Source organism: Notamacropus eugenii, chromosome 6, assembly GCF_028372415.1.
Source record: "Notamacropus eugenii isolate mMacEug1 chromosome 6, mMacEug1.pri_v2, whole genome shotgun sequence".
Classification (NCBI taxonomy): Eukaryota; Metazoa; Chordata; class Mammalia; order Diprotodontia; family Macropodidae; genus Notamacropus; species Notamacropus eugenii.
This window is the reverse complement of record NC_092877.1, coordinates 381074498-381091401: the sequence shown is the minus strand read 5'-3', so window position 1 is coordinate 381091401 and position 16904 is coordinate 381074498. Positions and strand designations below refer to the sequence as shown.

Genomic DNA, 16904 nt, shown 5'->3' with positions numbered 1-16904 from the left:
TTAGGTCTCCTTTCTTTTTGCCTATTTTTCCTAATAGTTTGTATACTACTGGAAATAATTTTTTTTTAAATGTTTGGTAGAATGTGCTTGTGCATCCATCTTGCCCTGGGTATTTTTTCTTATAAAAATCATTAATGAGTTGTTCAATTTCTTCTTTCTAAAACTGGATTATTTAAGTATTATTTAAGTTCCTGTTTTGTTAATCTAGGCAGTTTATACTTTTGTAAATATTTATCCATTTCACTTAGATTGTGAGATTTTGGGGCATATAGTTGGACAAAATAGCATCTAACAGTGGCTTTAATTTTCTCTTTTTTGTTAGTAAATTCACTCTTTTCATTTTTGATATTAGTAATTTGGTTTTCTTCTTTCTCTTTTTTAATCATTTAAAAAATCAAATTAAAAGTTTATCTATTTTACTGATTTTTCCCCATAAAATTATCTCTTACTTTTATTTATTAGTTCAATTTTACTAATCTCTCTTCTTTTATTTTCAGAAATTCCACATTGGTTTTAATTGAGGAGTTTTAATTATTATTTTTCTTTTTTTTAGTTGCATCCTAATTCATTGATCTTATCTTTTCTCTGTTTTTTTATGTGAGAGTTTTGGGATATACACACACACACATATACACATATGTGTATGTATATATGTATATGTGTGTATATATGTATGTGTATATAAATATATGTGTATATACATATGTGTATGTATACACACATACATATGCATACATAGACACACATATCTGTGTGTATATACACACACACATGTATATACATACATACATCTATCTATATCTATATCTGTATCTGTATATATATATATATATATATGTGTGTGTGTGTGTGTGTGTGTGTGTGTGTGTGTGTGTGTGTGTGTGTGTGTGTGTGTATACACATCCCCCCAAATCACTTCTTTGGCTGCATCCCATAAATTTTGGTATGTTTTCTCACTGTGTGATTTTCTTTAATGAAATTACTTATTGTTTCTATGATTTTTTTCTTTGATCCTCTCATTCTTTAAGGTTAGATTATTTAGTTTCCAATTCATTTTTATTTTCCATTGTCCTTTATTGAATATAATTTTATTATATTATGATCTGAAAAGGTTGATATTTCTGCCTCTCTGCATTTGATTGTGAGGTATATATACCCTAATACATGGTGAATTTTTCTGTAGGTGCCATGTACTGCTGAAAAAAAAAAAGTGTGTGTGTGTGTGTGTGTGTGTGTGTGTGTGTGTGTGTGTGTGTACTCTATAGGGTAAGACAGATTTCCATACTCAACTAATTTTATTGGTTATTCTCTCGAGTCAGTTTCACTGAAACTTTCAAGTGAGGTCTATTGGCCTCCCATCTTTCCCTCCCTTGTAATAAGTCTTTCATTTCTCTTTATGTGAAATAATTTACCCCACTGTACCTCTCCATTCCCTCTTCTCCAAGTGCAATCCTCTCTCACTTTTTATTTTTTTAGATATCATTCCATCAAAGTCAATTTATACGTGGACTCTCTGACTATGTAGTCTGCTTCTAACTGCCTTAATTGTGACATAGTTCATAAGAGTCACAGATATCATCTTCCAATGTAGGAATGTTAATAACCTAGACTTAGAATCCCTTTTGCTTTTGCTTTCCTGACTACATTTTTATGCAATTTTTGAGTCTTGTATTTGAAATTTTCTTTTTACCTCTGGTCTTTTAACCAGGAATTCTTGAAAATCCTCTTTTTCATTGAATTTCCATTTTTCCCTCTAAATGATTGTGCTTAATTTTGCTGGGTAGGTGGTTCTTGGTTCCAATTCTAGCTCCTTTTCCTTCTGGAACATTACATTCTAGGCACTCCAATCCTTTAATATAGAAGCTGCTAAATTCTAAGTAATCCTGTGACTCCACAATATTTGCATTTTTTTTCTCTCTGGTTTCTTGCAATATTTTCTCCTTGACCTGGCAGTTGTGGAATTTGGTTATAATATTCCTGAGAGTTTTCGCTTTGGGTTCTTTTTCAGTAGTTGATAAGTAGATTCTTTCGATTTGTACTTTAAGCTCTGATTCTAGGATACTAGGATAGATTTTTTTCATGATTTCTTGAAAAGTAATATGCATGCTCTTTTCTTTGATCAGGGATTTCAAATATTCCAATAATTTTTCAGTTATCTCCCCTATATCTATTTTTCATGTCTGTTTTTCCCCAGTGAGAGGATTCACATTTTCTTCTATTTTTTGAATATTTTGATTTTTGTATGCCTCATTCTTGATATAGTATATGATCATTAACTTTGAATTGTCCTATTCTAATTTTTAAAGAATTACTTTCTTCAGTTAGCTTTTTTGCCTCATTTTTGATTTGGTTAATTCTGTTTTGAGGAATTGCTATCTTCAGTAAATTTTTGTACATCTTTTCTCCATTTTTCTGGTGCATCCTTTACCAAGATGTTGACTCTTTTCCATCATTCTCTTGAATAATCATCATTTCTTTTTTCAATGTTTTCAGCTTCTCTTGTTTGATTTAAAAAATCCTTTTTGAGCTTCAGAGACTCCCAACCCTTTTATTTCTGCTGCAAACATTATAATATCCTTTCTGCCTGTAGATCCCTTATTTTCTCTTCTAAACCTCTTGACAAGTGTACTAACTAAAGGTCTGCACTTTCTCTTTTCTGTGGCTACATTCTCTTCTTTTTTACCCTTATTCACTCCCACAGCTTCAGCTGAAACAATTGTGTAAATGCCTCTTAAACTGATCTATCGAGGCTCAGCATCTCTTCTGAGTTTCAGATTAGCTTCACCTTGGTTTTATATATTTCTGATATACTTGACATTTAATATTGTATATTCTTATTATCAAAGTGTGTATTTCTCCTCCTACACAGTAAGCCTTTCAGGAGGTGGTGAGTTCCATCTCACCAGAGTTCTTCAAGTAAGGTCTGGACTCTCTCTAGCCAGGTACATTGTACAGGGAAATCTTGGTTAGGATCAAGTTGAACTAGAAGGTCTCTGAAGTGGCATACCCCATAAATGAAGGAACTATAGTTTATATCCATTTTTTGATCATCCTCAATGAACAGTTCTGTGCACTTAGGAGGTACTTTAGAATAACTGAATAAATGGATATTTAAAGGTTACATTTTAGTTAAAACAATTATTTTATTTAATGTATAGTGAGATTATCACTGAGTTAGAATGACCTGGATTCAAGTGTTGTCTTTAATAGCTATTGGCTATGAAACTTTGTGTATTCAGCTACTCAGTGATCCTGAAAAATCTATAAGATTGAAAGTTGCAGAGTAGCTGCTAAATGAATTCATAGAGGGAGTTTCCATAGTAAGAGCATGCCAATGAAATCCCAGGGACAACTCAAAAAAATTCTTCTTTAATATATGTTATGTTACAAATGCATCTTTTTAAGAGTTCATGGAAAATCGGAGCAGAACCAAGATGGAGGGGTAGAAAGATGCACCTGCTCTAGCTGTCCCCCTGTAGCCCATAAAATACCTGTAAAAATGACCCTAAACAAATTCTAGACCAGCAGAAGCCACAAATCAACAGAGTGAAAGAGATTTCCAGCCCAAGACAGCCTGGAAGGCAGATAGAGTGCAGCTCTCGGAACACAGCCAAGGCTTGGCTGCACAGCACAAGCAGGCCTCAGGGGCAGAATCCCCAGAAGTGGCAGCAGCTGTGGTTCCCAAATTGCTCAACCCACAAACATCAAAGAAAGCTTCAAAGATCCTCGGCAGAAAAATTTGTACTATCTCCCAGACCAGAGCACAGGCCAGCCACCTTGTGCCACCTTGGAGGAACTGAGAACTTACAGGGCCCCAGAATCCATCCTCTTCTTTGCAAATTACTCAAAAGTCAAGTAACTGACTGGGAAAATGCCCAAAAAGGGGGAAAAAATAAGACTATAGGTTAGTTTCTTGGTGAACAGGTATTTTCCTCCATCCTTTCAGATGAGGAAGAACAAAGCATACCATCAGAGGAAGCCATACAAGTCAAGGCAGAACCTCCAAAATAAATATGCCATGGTCTCAGGCCATGGAAGAGCTCAAAAAGGATTTTGAAAACCAAGTAAGAGAGGTGGAGGAAAAATTAGGAAGAGAAATGAGAGCGATGGAAAAAAATCTTAAAAAGCAAGTCAACACCTTTCTAAAGGAGACCCAAAAAATTCTGAAGAAAATAACACCTTTAAAATAGACTAATGCAAATGGCAAAAGAGTTCCAAAAAGTCGATGAGGAGAAAAATGCTTTAAAAAGCAGAATTAGTCAAATGGAAAAGGAGGCTCAAAAGCTCACTGAAGAAAATAGTTCTTTAAAAATTAGAATGGAGTAGATGGAAGTTAATGACTTTATGAAAAACCAAGAAATTACACAACAAAACCAAAAGAATGAAAAAATTTGAGCCATTGCGAAACATATCATTGGACAAAAAAGTGATTGTAAAATAGATCCAGGAGAGACAATTTCAAAATTATGGAACTACCTGAAAGCCATTTTGAAAAGAAGAGCCTAGACATCATCTTTCATGAAATTATCAAGGAAAACTGCCCTGATATTCTAGAACCAGAGGGAAAAATTAATATTGAAAAAATCCACCCATCACTTCCTGAAAGAGATCCAAAAAGAAAAATTCCTAGGAATATTGTATCCAAATTCCAGAGGTCCCAGAGAAAATATTGCAAGCAGTTAGAAAGAAACAATTCTAGTACTGTGGAAATACAATCAGGATAACACAAGATCTTGCAGCTTCCACATTAAGGGATTAAAAGGGCTTGGAATATGATATTCCAAAAGTTGAAGGAACTGGGATTAAAACCAAGAATCATGTACCCAGCAAAACTGAGCATAATACTTCAGGGGGAAAAAATTAAGGGATAAGAGAGGAATATTTTGGGAGAAGAAAGGGAGAAATGGAATGGGGCAAATTATGTCTCATAAATGAGTCAAGAAAAAGTTTTTTCAATGGAGCAGAAAGGGGAGAGGTGATAGGGAAAAAGTGAAGCTTACTCTTATCACATTTGGCTTAAGAAGGGAATAGCATGCACACTCAGTTTGGTATCAAAATCTATCTTACACTACAGGAAAGTAGGGGCGAAGAGGATAAGTGGGGGTGGGGGGATGATAGAAGGGACGGCAAATGGGAGGAAGAAATAATTAGAAGTAAACACTTTAGGGGATGGATAAGGTCAAAAGAGAGGATAGAATAAATGAGGGGCAAGATAGGATGGAGGGAAATATAGTTAGTCTTTCACAACATTACTATGATGGAAGTCTTTTGCATAACTACACAAGTATAGCCTCTGTTGAATTGCTTGCTTTCTCAGTGGGGATGGGTGGGGAAGGAGGAAGGGAAAGAATTGGAACTCAAAGTTATAGGAACGAATGTTGAGAACTGTTTTTGCATGCAGCTGGGAAATAAGAAAGACAGGGCATAGAAATTTATCTTGCCCTACAGGACAAGAGAGAAGTTGGGGATAAGTTAAGGGAGAGATGTGATAGAAGGGAGGGGTGTGTGTGTGTGTGTGTGTGTGTGTGTGTGTGTGTGTGTGTGTGTGTGTGTGTTCATCCTTTGTTGCCGAAGAAGACCATGTCATTAAAGAAATAATGACCTGACTTTCACTTGACTTTGTTTTGAGTGAAGGAGGGCTGTGCAGGTCACCAACCTCACTTCTCCTCCAGAGCCATCTGAATCCAGTGACCAGATATTCATCAAGATGACTGGAGATGACACAGGATGAGGCAATTGGGGTTAAGTGACTTGCCCAAGGTCACACAGCTAGTGAGTGTCAAGTGCCTGAGGTGAGATGTGAACTCAGGTCCTCCTGGCTTCTGCACTGGTGTTCTATCCACTGCACCACCTAGAAGGGAGGACAGATTAGGTAAAGGGGTAATTAGAATGCACAGTGTCTTGGGGTGCGGGAGGGGAGAGATGGGGAGAAAATCTGGAACTCAAAATCTTGTGGAAGTGAATGTTGAAAACTAAAAATAAATAAATTTTTTAAAAAACCCACAAAGAATCGGACATCACTTAAAAATACATAACAACAGCAGCATAACAGTATTGTACTTTGTGGTTACAATTAGTCTGTGCCCTCAAGGAGATTACACTGCAGTGAGGTGAGGCAGCACACACACAGGGAAGTGAAGGACCACGTGTCTTTAGCTATATGCAAAGTTGTATCATCAATAACAGCAGTAGCAGCAGCATTAGGGTTGGAAGAGTAAGGAGCACTAATAACTTGGGGGAGCAGCCTTAGGAAAGGCTCATCTACACCTCTTTGTCCTGAACACTTAGGCTGGTTTTATCTTTGCTTGACTTGGGTTTTGTTTTTTGTGTTTTTTAGTGGCCCTGCTGATTCACCTTCGAATACACTACGAACTGTGATTGTGTTTGTGTCCTATGTCCTTTATTCTCAAAGAGGACAATGGTATCAGGGAGGTGATGACATAATTTGTAGTTGATTTTGATTTGAGTGAGGGAAGGTTGTCTAAAGTCACCATTCTCACTTTCTCTTCCAGAACCATCTGGATCCAGTGACTAGATATTCATCAGGACAACTGGAGATGGCCTAGAAAGCAATGGGAGAACTTGGCCTTTTTAAGCTAAGATCTTCTCAAGTGCTCACTTTGAGTGAGGCAGCCCCCATTCAGTGAACAAGCTTTCTTAAGAAGTGATTAAAGGGATGGCCCCTTCAATGAGCCAAGAAGTAAGAAATAAACAACACAGGAATGGTTTCTGGTTTTGTTCTTATTGGCTGCCCACTTGCGAAGTAGAATTCTTTTACACTCTATCAGAAAGGCTGATCATCTGATACTGGTTAGAATATAAAATCAAGAAGAATCACCGGAACAAAGAGGACATTGGGAAGATTAAGGTTCTGGCTAGGAAGGGGTCCATTCATGGAGGAATTCAAGGAACTCAAGTTTTTTATTTGATCCTGGAGGTAATAGGGAGATATAGATCCTTTGTTCTCTAATTCATTCCTTCATGCACACTTTTATTCATTTACCCCCTCTTGCATTTAAGGGAATTAGAACACACAGCTACTGAAATCAGTCAATGTATCAGTAAAGAGTTGGTTGGACCCTCTAAGGTCATCTCTTGCAACCCACACACTAGAGGACTCCTCACAAAAGAAAATGGCCATTCAGACATTACTTGAAGACATCCAACTCGGGGAAGCCAACATGTCTCCAGGCAACCTTTGTCTTTGGGAGGATTCAGTTAGTATTTTTCTCCCTAACATCCAAGTCTTATTTTGTCTTTCTGAATATATACGCATAGTTCTTGGTTCTGCCCACTGGAGCCAAAGGTGAATACATCCATCCAAATAATAACTAATAATAGCATTTTATAACACTTTAACATTTACAAAGCACTTTTCAAATGTTGTCTCATTATATCCTCACAACAAGTCAAGGCAGGAGGGGTTTTATTATCCCCATTTCCAGAAGAGAAAACTGAAGCAGAAATGGAGTGAGTTTCTCGGAGTCACACAAGTGGCAAGTATCTAAGGTGTGATTCTAACTCAGCCCTTCATGGCCCCTGAGCCCATCAAGTCTTCTGTTCTTGAGGCTAAGAGCTTTCAGTCCCTTCATGCTATAAAGAGGCCCTTTACATCCCACCAGTCAGCTGTGCTCAATCCTCTTCCTCTCTCCATTTCCTTCCCCTCATGAATCTTCTCCAAATAAAGTAACCCTTGAGGTCATTAGGCATGCTGTCTTCCTATTTGCAAGTGTCTTCCAATTCTTATTTCCATGTGGTACAGAGTGTGAAAAGAAAAATTGTTTTTATACCAAAGACTATACCAAAGACTTCCTGGTCACACCCCCTGCTGTCTGAACTTCATTTCCTCATCTTTAAAACATGGCCAGTTTCACTTGAACTACACTCTGTCTCACTCTCTCTGAAGAAAGCTGTGAGGAAGTAGCTTTGTAGCCAACCTATATAAAGGGAGCAATTAAAATGAGCCTTTTTCCCCTACAGATGTTGAGAGAGCTCTCTAAATGTCCCAAGGCATTCAGAACCAGAAAAGATATTTGCTTTTGCTATAAATTTTCCATTTTTTTCTATTTTGCTGTATCAGTCATATCTTATCCCTTCTTCCTTCTCCAGCCTAATGCTCCCAATTTAACCTACAAGAAAAAGGAGACTTTGAAAAGTTATTCAAGCTTGAAAATGGAACGACTGGCCTGAGAATCTTCACATGTGAGTATGCTATTACTTCAGGTTAACCTTAATGGTAAGAATCCATGGCATTCACTGGCCTAGGTCAAGGGAAATTAGTGAGAGGAAAGGTAGGCTCAGTCTAACCCTGCACTTACTTCAGTCCTGAGAAGGAACAAAATCACCAGCCAAACAAGCGCACACAGGTAAGAGCTTTGCCAGTCAATAATGGAGGTAGCCCGGGACAGTAGCGTCACAGCAGAGACTCTCCAAAAGCCAATGTCAGTCCCTTCTCTTTCTTGAATGGGCTCTCCATCCTACCTGGGTTCAGTGAACACTGACATCTTGCTAATAAGCTATTTATAGCTTCAAAGCCAGTCAAAGATGGACCAGGTACCAGGGGCAAGGAGGGAGAACTGGAAACTGCTGCCTGCCCCACCCCCTATCAGGTTTTCCCATCTTGGGTGTCTATTTGACAGTGAATCACGCCCAGGGTGGGGGCCATTCCAGTGAACTGAGCTCCTCCCTGTTTATGGGCCATCTGAGAGAACTTGGTTTACTAAGAAGATGAATAGTAAGTCTGCTATTACTTCTAAGGGAACTTCATACTCTATCATATAAATAATGCCTCTGCCATTTGAACTCCAAAAAAGGGGGAAATCTACTTATGCTCTAGATCTACCTCTGTGTAGACAACTACTCTTTCATTGGACTACATCTCCCAGAAGGTCTGGGGGTGAATGCACCATTTATTAGGAAAGCATCATGAGTGACTTCCAAAAGGAACCAAAATGGATTATTCTAATAGACTCTTAGTGTGGAAAGATTAAAGAAGATTAAAAAGAAGTGCAAGATTACCATTTGTTGTTATTCAGTTGGGTCTGATGCTCTGTGATCCCATTTGGGATTTTCTTAGCAAAGATACCAGAGTAATTTGCCATCTCCTTCTCCGGCTCAATTTACATTTGAGGAAACTGAGACAAATAGGTTTAAGTGACTTCCCCAAGGATACACAGCTGACAAGTGTCTGAGGTCAGATTTGAACTCAGACATATGAATCTTCCTGACTCTAGGCCTGAAGCTTTCTCCAGTCCACCACCTAGCTTCCCCTAAGGTCATTATAGCTGTAGCTATAGATGTGGCATTCTGCGGAGGCATTTAGAAAATAAGGTGTTCCCTCCCTGCCCATTTAGATCAGTCTTGTAATAGGCTCTACTACCTGTTACTAGGCATCTTATTGCCCCTGGAGACTCTAGGCTGCAGACTGTCAGCCCCCTTCTCCCACATCTCTGATGGGCACAGTCTCCACTTGAGAACAGAATTCTTGGGTTAACATAATTTCCCGAAACAAAAAATTTCCTGGCAAGCGACCATGTTTTCCTTATCCTGAAAACTCTCTGCTACTTTGGTAACGGCAAGTTACTATCCAAATTTTTCTAGATTCTTAGACTGATCTGAGGATCATGTCTGGAGTTTGGGAGGGAGAAAAAGAGATCTGAACCACTGGATCCAAAACCTTTTGTCCCTTAGAGATTGAAATAATACACAATGACTTTCTTGGACCAATGGTGATGGAAATGCTTGTTACTTTTACTCTTGTCTTGATATCATTTTCCAAAACCAAATAAAATTAATAAACATTAAAGCACTTATGATTGAGCTAAGCCCTGGGCATACAAAGAAAGGCAAAAACAATTCCTGACCTCAAGAAGTTAATATTTCAACGGGGAAGACACCATGTAAGCAATTATACACAAATAAAATATTGGCAGAAATCAGTTGGAGATAATCTTGAGGGAAGGTGCTATCCCATACGTGAATGGCAGTGGCAGAAGAGAGAGGGATGTGTCCAATTCATCAGTTGTCCAATAGACATTTCTTCAGGCAAGAGGAACTTCATTTTGTCACATACACACACACACACACACACACACACACACACACACACTGACACACAGATGGTCCAAGAGCTTCTGCTCCTTGCTAGTCCTCCACTCACCTATCTGCCCCTACCTCCATCTCTCAAGAATCTTTCCTCACCCTCTCCCTTGGAGCCCATGCTGTAAGGAGAGGCAGGAGGCCCCTTGCACAACATGCCAGATCCTTTCTTAGAGGGTGTCATGTCAACGCCTTCCTTCCCACACCTGCTGTTCCCAAATATCACAACCTGATTTCTCTTCAGCCTCCTGTTCTTCTGATGATGATTAAATATTCATGGGATGCTGTGATGCTGATGGAGTTTGTGAAAATGCAGAATCTTTTAAAAAATAAAACTTATTTTTCCCCCTTTCAGTCCGTTTCAAAAGGATCCTGGGAGGTGGGAAGATAATTATGGGTTATGGATTTCTGGAAGGGCAGGTCTGTAGAGTAGGGCTACAGAAGCCTAATAGTTTTTATCTTTTCATAAAAAAGCTAGAAAGGGGGTGATTCCCCACTTTCAGAAAACAACAAAGCAGAACTGAAAGGTATTACATTTACCAAACAGATCCAGATGATTTTTCACATTATGTTTGGGGTGGGGTTTCATTTCCCCAGGGCTTCTCTTTAAATAGAGGAATTCCCACGTTCATTTAAGATAAAATTTAATTTGCTTGCTCCTTTCTGAGACTATAAATGTTCTAACTGCCTGTAGGCTCTGTGGTATCAGCTTCATCACTAACATTTATATAGAGCTTGGCATTTGCAAAGTGCTACATTTATCTGTACATGGATTCTATATCATATCATATATATTCAAATTTGTCCATCTACATGATTTTGTTTGATCAATGTGCCTGGAGAGCTATACTCACAGTAAGAAAGACACTTGCTGTCTGCATATCCCTGGGTAAGTCACTTAAATTGTCTGTGCCTCAATTTCCTCAACTACAAAATGAGGGAGTGGGACCTGATGCTTACTAAGATCTTTCCTATCTCTAAACCTATCCACCTATGTTAGGGCCAGCTATATGGTGCATTGGAAGTTGACAGAGAAAGATCTGAGTTTAAATCCTGCCTCAGACTTTCCTTCACTATGTGATCTTGGGCAAAGTTGCTTGACTTCTCTCAGTCTCACTTAACTCAGCTGTAAATGGAAAGAGAATGAGCATTTATTAATGATCACTTATTAGTTCAGTTGATTGTCACAACAGTTTTGTGAAGTATTTGCTATCATTATCTCCATTTTACAGTTGAGGAAACTAAGGCAGGCAGGGGTTAAGTGAACCACCCAAAGTCACATGATCAGTAAGTGTTTGAAACTGGATTTGAACTCAAGCTTTCCGTAATCCAGTTTTTTACCCACCGCATCACCTTGTTGCACCATGAAACAGAGATGATAGTAGCCTTTTCTCACAGGAATGTTGTCGAAATAAAATTGATAATATATGTAAATGTATTTTCCAGACCTTGAGATGCTACATCAGCATCATCATCCTCATCGCCATCATCATCATCATCATCATCCTCATCACCATCATCATCATCATCATCATCATCATTTCTCTGATCCTATGGCAGAGGGGAAATTCCTCACCAGGGATCTCTGTATACCAGTGAAATCTCAGGGCTATATTTATGAAGGAAAAAAAAATAAAATCTATGCTCTAAGAAGAGAGACAACTACTTTTGAAATCTAGTCTGAATGTCTCAATCATAGTGAAAATGAAGGCTAAGAAATGAGTTGAACCAACACCATGCTCCTAGTCACTGAAATTCAAAGAGTGCAGAGACAAGCTTTGTCTGACCAAGAATCCCACTGAATGGGAGGGTCGACGTGTCTGGATTTTGATGCAGTCTGGTGTATGGAACACTTGCTTCTGGGAGATCGCTGGCTTATCTATATTTGGAAGAATTCAGTTTTGAAATCTATGTGGTACCAAAAAAAAAAAAAAAAAAAAGACCTGGAGACAGTCAAACCTAGATTCGAATCTCAGCACTGATGTTGCCTAATTATTTGCCTAATCAATTGTTTTGAGTCTGTTTTCTCTTTTATAAAATGGGACCAATATACTTGTAATCCCTCTTCATCAAATTATGAGAGAGAATGGAAAGTTATTGGGCATCTGATTATTTGACACGAGAACTCCATAGTGAAGAAACTCTGAAGCAATTTGAGACAAAACATCCTCCATAATTCTAGTCATAGAGATCTTCCTAGAGCAGTGACAGGCTAATGAATTTGCTCAGGGTCACATAGTCAGTATTTGTTAGAGGGGAGACATGTAGCTATGTCTTCTTGTATCTCTATCTACTATGACAGACTGTCTCCAAGACAGTTATGAAAATCAGATGGGATGATGTATGTGTAGCAGTGAATATCATGGTCCTTCATCTCTTGAAGGCTGTCTGTGCTCTTCCCCCTTTCCTCAGAGTTCTATGGCAGCTTTTAGGTCAGCTTGTTCTGTCTGGATTCTCTGTACTCTCACCAGTGGTGTTCCCCTAAGTGTAGAGTAGTTGGACCATTGACCCATTGTAGGTGTTTTTGTTATGCAAGTTGTTTCAATCAAGTCAGACCCTTCATGATCCCATTTTGGGTTTTCTTGGCAAAGATTCTGGATTGGTTTGCCATTTCCTTCTCCAGCTTTTATAGATTAGGAAACCGAGGCAACCAGATTTCTTGTATGCCAGTTCCATTTACCCACTAACAATTAGAGTAAGTTTTATAAAAGATTATTTACTTCAAATGGTACAATAACAGACATACTCCTTCAATATGTGCAAGGCGTAATTCCCCTCTTCCTTGTATCACCTCATCATCTGGGGAGCGGAAGGGGGTTAAGCACATAGTTTAGCTCAGTTCTTCTAGAGCACATCTAAACCCCTTCTGGGGGTTAAGTCTCAAGCACTTGGCTTCCTAGGGCTAAGGCTTCCTTAATGGGCTGCTGGCATCACCATCCTGCCTGAAATCCTGAACACAAGGTTGCCATGGCTCAAATTCCTGGTCTGGTGGAGATCACCAGCAGCACCTGGAACTGAGAAGGGCAAACCACACAGGATAAAACACAAACCTTCTCAGGTGCATTTTTCAGAGCTAGGGTAAAAGACAGGGAGAGAAGAGGAAGGAACTTCTTTCACTCTTCCTCAGTTCTTAGTATCTATGCTGTGGGGGAACTGTGATCATGACTCTTCAAGTCAAAACAAAGAGCAGCAGAAAGAGATGGGCCATCTCAGTTTTGCCAGTTTTAAAGGTGCAGCTGGTTTTGGGGATGCAGTCCAAGAAAGGCGGCTACATTCACCCATGTGATAGGAAACAGAGAGTGTCTCCATCTTGGGAGGCCTGGGCACATCCACGCAAACCCCTCAGGGTACTCCCATTTCAGACAATCCTGGTGTGTTCCAAACGCCCCATTAAAAGGCCCCGTTACATGTATAAAACACAACATAACAGTAACTATCATAATTGCTATTCCTGGCCTAGAAGGTACCAAAAGATGCTGCTCTGCATTGGATGTCACTTCAGGCTCTTATCTACTGAGCCATCTTTCTATTGGTAGAATGCACAAACGATCCAAGAGGAGGAAGGATGCTGTTCATCTGTGTTGCCTATGAATTAATCAATAAATATGCATTTTTTTGATTATCAGCTAGATAACTATGTTACTATTATATGTTCTTATGTAACAAACATGTCTCTAGGCACAGAAGATGCAAAGACAACAATAAAACAAACTCTACCCTCAAGGTGCGTGCATTCTCTCATGGGAGACAATACTCACCTGGTGATTGATCATATAAAGAATATATTTTTTAAAAATCTAATTATGGGAGTGTTGGAGAAGGGAAAGACTTCACTTAGACGGTGGAGTACTAGAATAACCAAGGGCTATTGAGAGTCACAAATGAGGATGGATGAAGGGCAATTCAGGCAGCAAGGATAACATGGGACAAGGACATAGAGACAGGAAATGAAGCAATCAAGAGGAACAGAAAGGTCATTCGAGCTAGACCACAGAATATAAAGGTTTATGAGGTTGGAAACATAAGGTTAGCAGCGGTATTTAAATGCAAAAAGGGAATTAGAAATTTGATCCTGGAGATAATAAGGAATCAATGTAGTTTATTGAGGAAGGGACTGATACACTTTGGAAGCTTTATAGAAGATACACCATAGAGGGGAGAGATGTTAGGCAAGGACAACTGGCAAACTCTTGCAATATTTTAGAAGGCTGATGAGAACTCAGATGGTAAGAACTGCTGAGCAAGCGCAGAGAAAGGGGGCAATGGGAGAAATGTTGATGGAGGATTAATAATGAAATCTGTCAGTGAATTGGATATATGGGAGAGTGAGGTGGATGAGGCAGGAGATCAGGGAAGCTACAAACCAGACCACATGGTCTGTATTAGAAAAGGAGATGGTGGCATTGGAGACTCATTGGAGTCACCTTGGGGCCTTCTCTATTCCTCTGAACATTCCAGATGTTCAGCGCAACGTAATGGGTCCAGTAAATTGTTCTGACCATCCACCTGCAATGCTTGTGGAAAGGGGAGGGATATTATCTCCTAAGTAAACACAACAGATGTTACACTCCAATAGTTTACTGATTGTTTTATATCAATCAATTTTATCTCCAAAACATTCCTTACTCTTTTTTCATAAATGGTTGTTGAACCGAATTGAATCTCTCTTTTTCTCTCAACTCAGCCACCACACGCACACCCCTTCTCAGTTCTCCTGGGAACTATGACAATAGCTTCCTACCTGATCTTTACTTCTAGCCCCTCCCCTCTCCAGTCAATCCTCCATTGCATTGTCAAAATACTGCCTTGTATTTAAAGAAAAATGTATATGGCACCACCCCTTCCCTCTCCCCAACACATCTAATAGCTCCCAATTGCATTTAGGTTAAATTGCAAACTCCCTAGCCTGGCAATTAACACCCTTCACAGTAGGATTCCATTAGAGTTTTCAAGTCTTCCCCTCGCCCCCACATTCCTTGCCTTCATTCACTCTACATCCCAACCAAGTGCATCCATTGTTGCAATATGCCATCTCTCACTAGATATTTTAACATAGGCTCCCCTTACCTACAACTCCACTGCAACTCCATCTTTACAAGAACATACTCACCTCCTAATCTTTGCCTTATGTGTCATTCTCACTCTCAGGTTCCTTCCACAGCTCCAAATATGAGAATCTTTATTGACTGGGGATAAGTTAGCACCTAACAAGAATGGGTAAAATTGTATCTGCTTAAAGTCCTATAAATATAAACAAAGGAGCTTTAAAGAGAAATAGAAGGGGAAGGAGAAAACTGCCTGGGTATGTTCAGCAAGTGAGAGAGAGAAAACAATGAGAATGTAAGAAGGAACAGAAGAATGACAGTTTAGACATCCAGGTCAGAGGACACAAAAGTCAAGAAAGAAGTCATGAAACCCATAAGCACAAACACTGACGTTCAAATGTAGAAAGCATGACTAATAAACAAAGGAACTAGAAATCTCAAGTCAAGGGCCCACCAATACTGTGCACCAGCTCAGGGCAGCTAGGTTGTATAGTGGTCTAGAGTCAGGAAGATGACTCTTCATATGCTCAAATCTGATCTGAGATACTTATTAGCTGTGTGACCCTGAGCTAGTCACTTAATCCTATTTGCCTCAGGTTCCTCATCTGTAAAATGAGCTAAAGAAGGAAATGGCAAACCGCTCTGGTATCTCTGCCAATAAAATTCCAAATAGGGTCTTGAAGAGTCAGAGTTACCTGAACAACAACAAATATGCACCAGGCATAGTGCTAGATATTTGAATTAGAAAGACAAAACAATAAGGCAGTCCTAACCCTTGAGTCACTTCCATCCAATTGGGGTAACCTACATTTAAACAGACAAGCAAATACAAATGCATATCAGTTAGATATAGAGTAATAGGCAATAACGGTGAGGTTGGGAAAGGCTTCCTGTAGGAGATGGTGCCTGATCTGTGCTTTGAAAGAAGCTAGATATTCTACAAGATGGTGATGGAGAGGAACAGTAAAGGTGAAACCATGGGCAGTGCTGGACCTGGAATGAGAAAGATCCATTTTCCAATTTGTCTCAGAGATATAATATCTGTGAGACCCTGAGCAATTCAATTAGCCCCTGTCTTCCTCAGTTTTCTCCTCCATAAAATGAAGAAATAAACTTCTCCAGGGTTGTTGTGAGGACCAAATAAAATATTTATAAAGTGCTTTGTAAAACTTAAAACTCTATATAAATTCTAGCTGCTGCTACTGTTTTATTTTGTTACCACCACCAGCACTACTACTATCACTCCATTAGTACTACTACTACTGCTGCTACTGCTACTACTACTACAACCACGAGGGTAAGGCTGTGTAAAGGGACGGAGACAAGCTATGGAATGTAGTGTTCAAAGAGTACTGTCCTCTTCTCGTGAGTCCCTCATTTACTTATTTTATCTGTGATATTGTCCTGCCAATGCTCAGATTTGACTAACTCCCACCATCTGCCCCTTTCACCCCTACACATGGGCTGCTGAATGAAGATGGAGAAAATCACAAAACCATACTGACTTAGTCCATAGCAAATTTATGTTGCAAAATCTCAATTGGGCCCTCACTGATGCAAGGCAATACTTTTGCATTTTCTTAATTAATTCACTATGCTACTCACCAAGGGGCACTTTGAATTCTTTTCATTCATCCTCAAGTCTCCCAAGGCTCCCCATTCCCTCCATCTACTTGACAGAGAATTCTGCCTAGTTTTACTATCAGAGGCCAAGCATGATGATGAAGGATGATGATGAAGGGGAAAGCAATAGCCTCTTCT

At 39.2% G+C, this 16904-nt stretch overlaps 1 protein-coding gene and 1 long non-coding RNA gene across 8 annotated transcripts in view; one reads left to right on the top strand and one right to left on the bottom strand.

Annotated features, from left to right (window-relative positions):
- Positions 1-13811, top strand: part of LOC140510320 (uncharacterized) — a 97648-nt gene extending 83837 nt beyond the window's left edge. The window contains exons 2-4 of the long non-coding RNA XR_011969191.1: positions 6513-6700; positions 8110-8202; positions 11545-13811. This is a non-coding gene — a long non-coding RNA (uncharacterized lncRNA). The remainder of the gene's footprint in view (positions 1-6512; positions 6701-8109; positions 8203-11544) is intronic.
- TPRG1 (tumor protein p63 regulated 1) overlaps positions 1-16904 on the bottom strand; it is a 290596-nt gene that overhangs the window by 178955 nt on the left and 94737 nt on the right. The window lies entirely within an intron of this gene.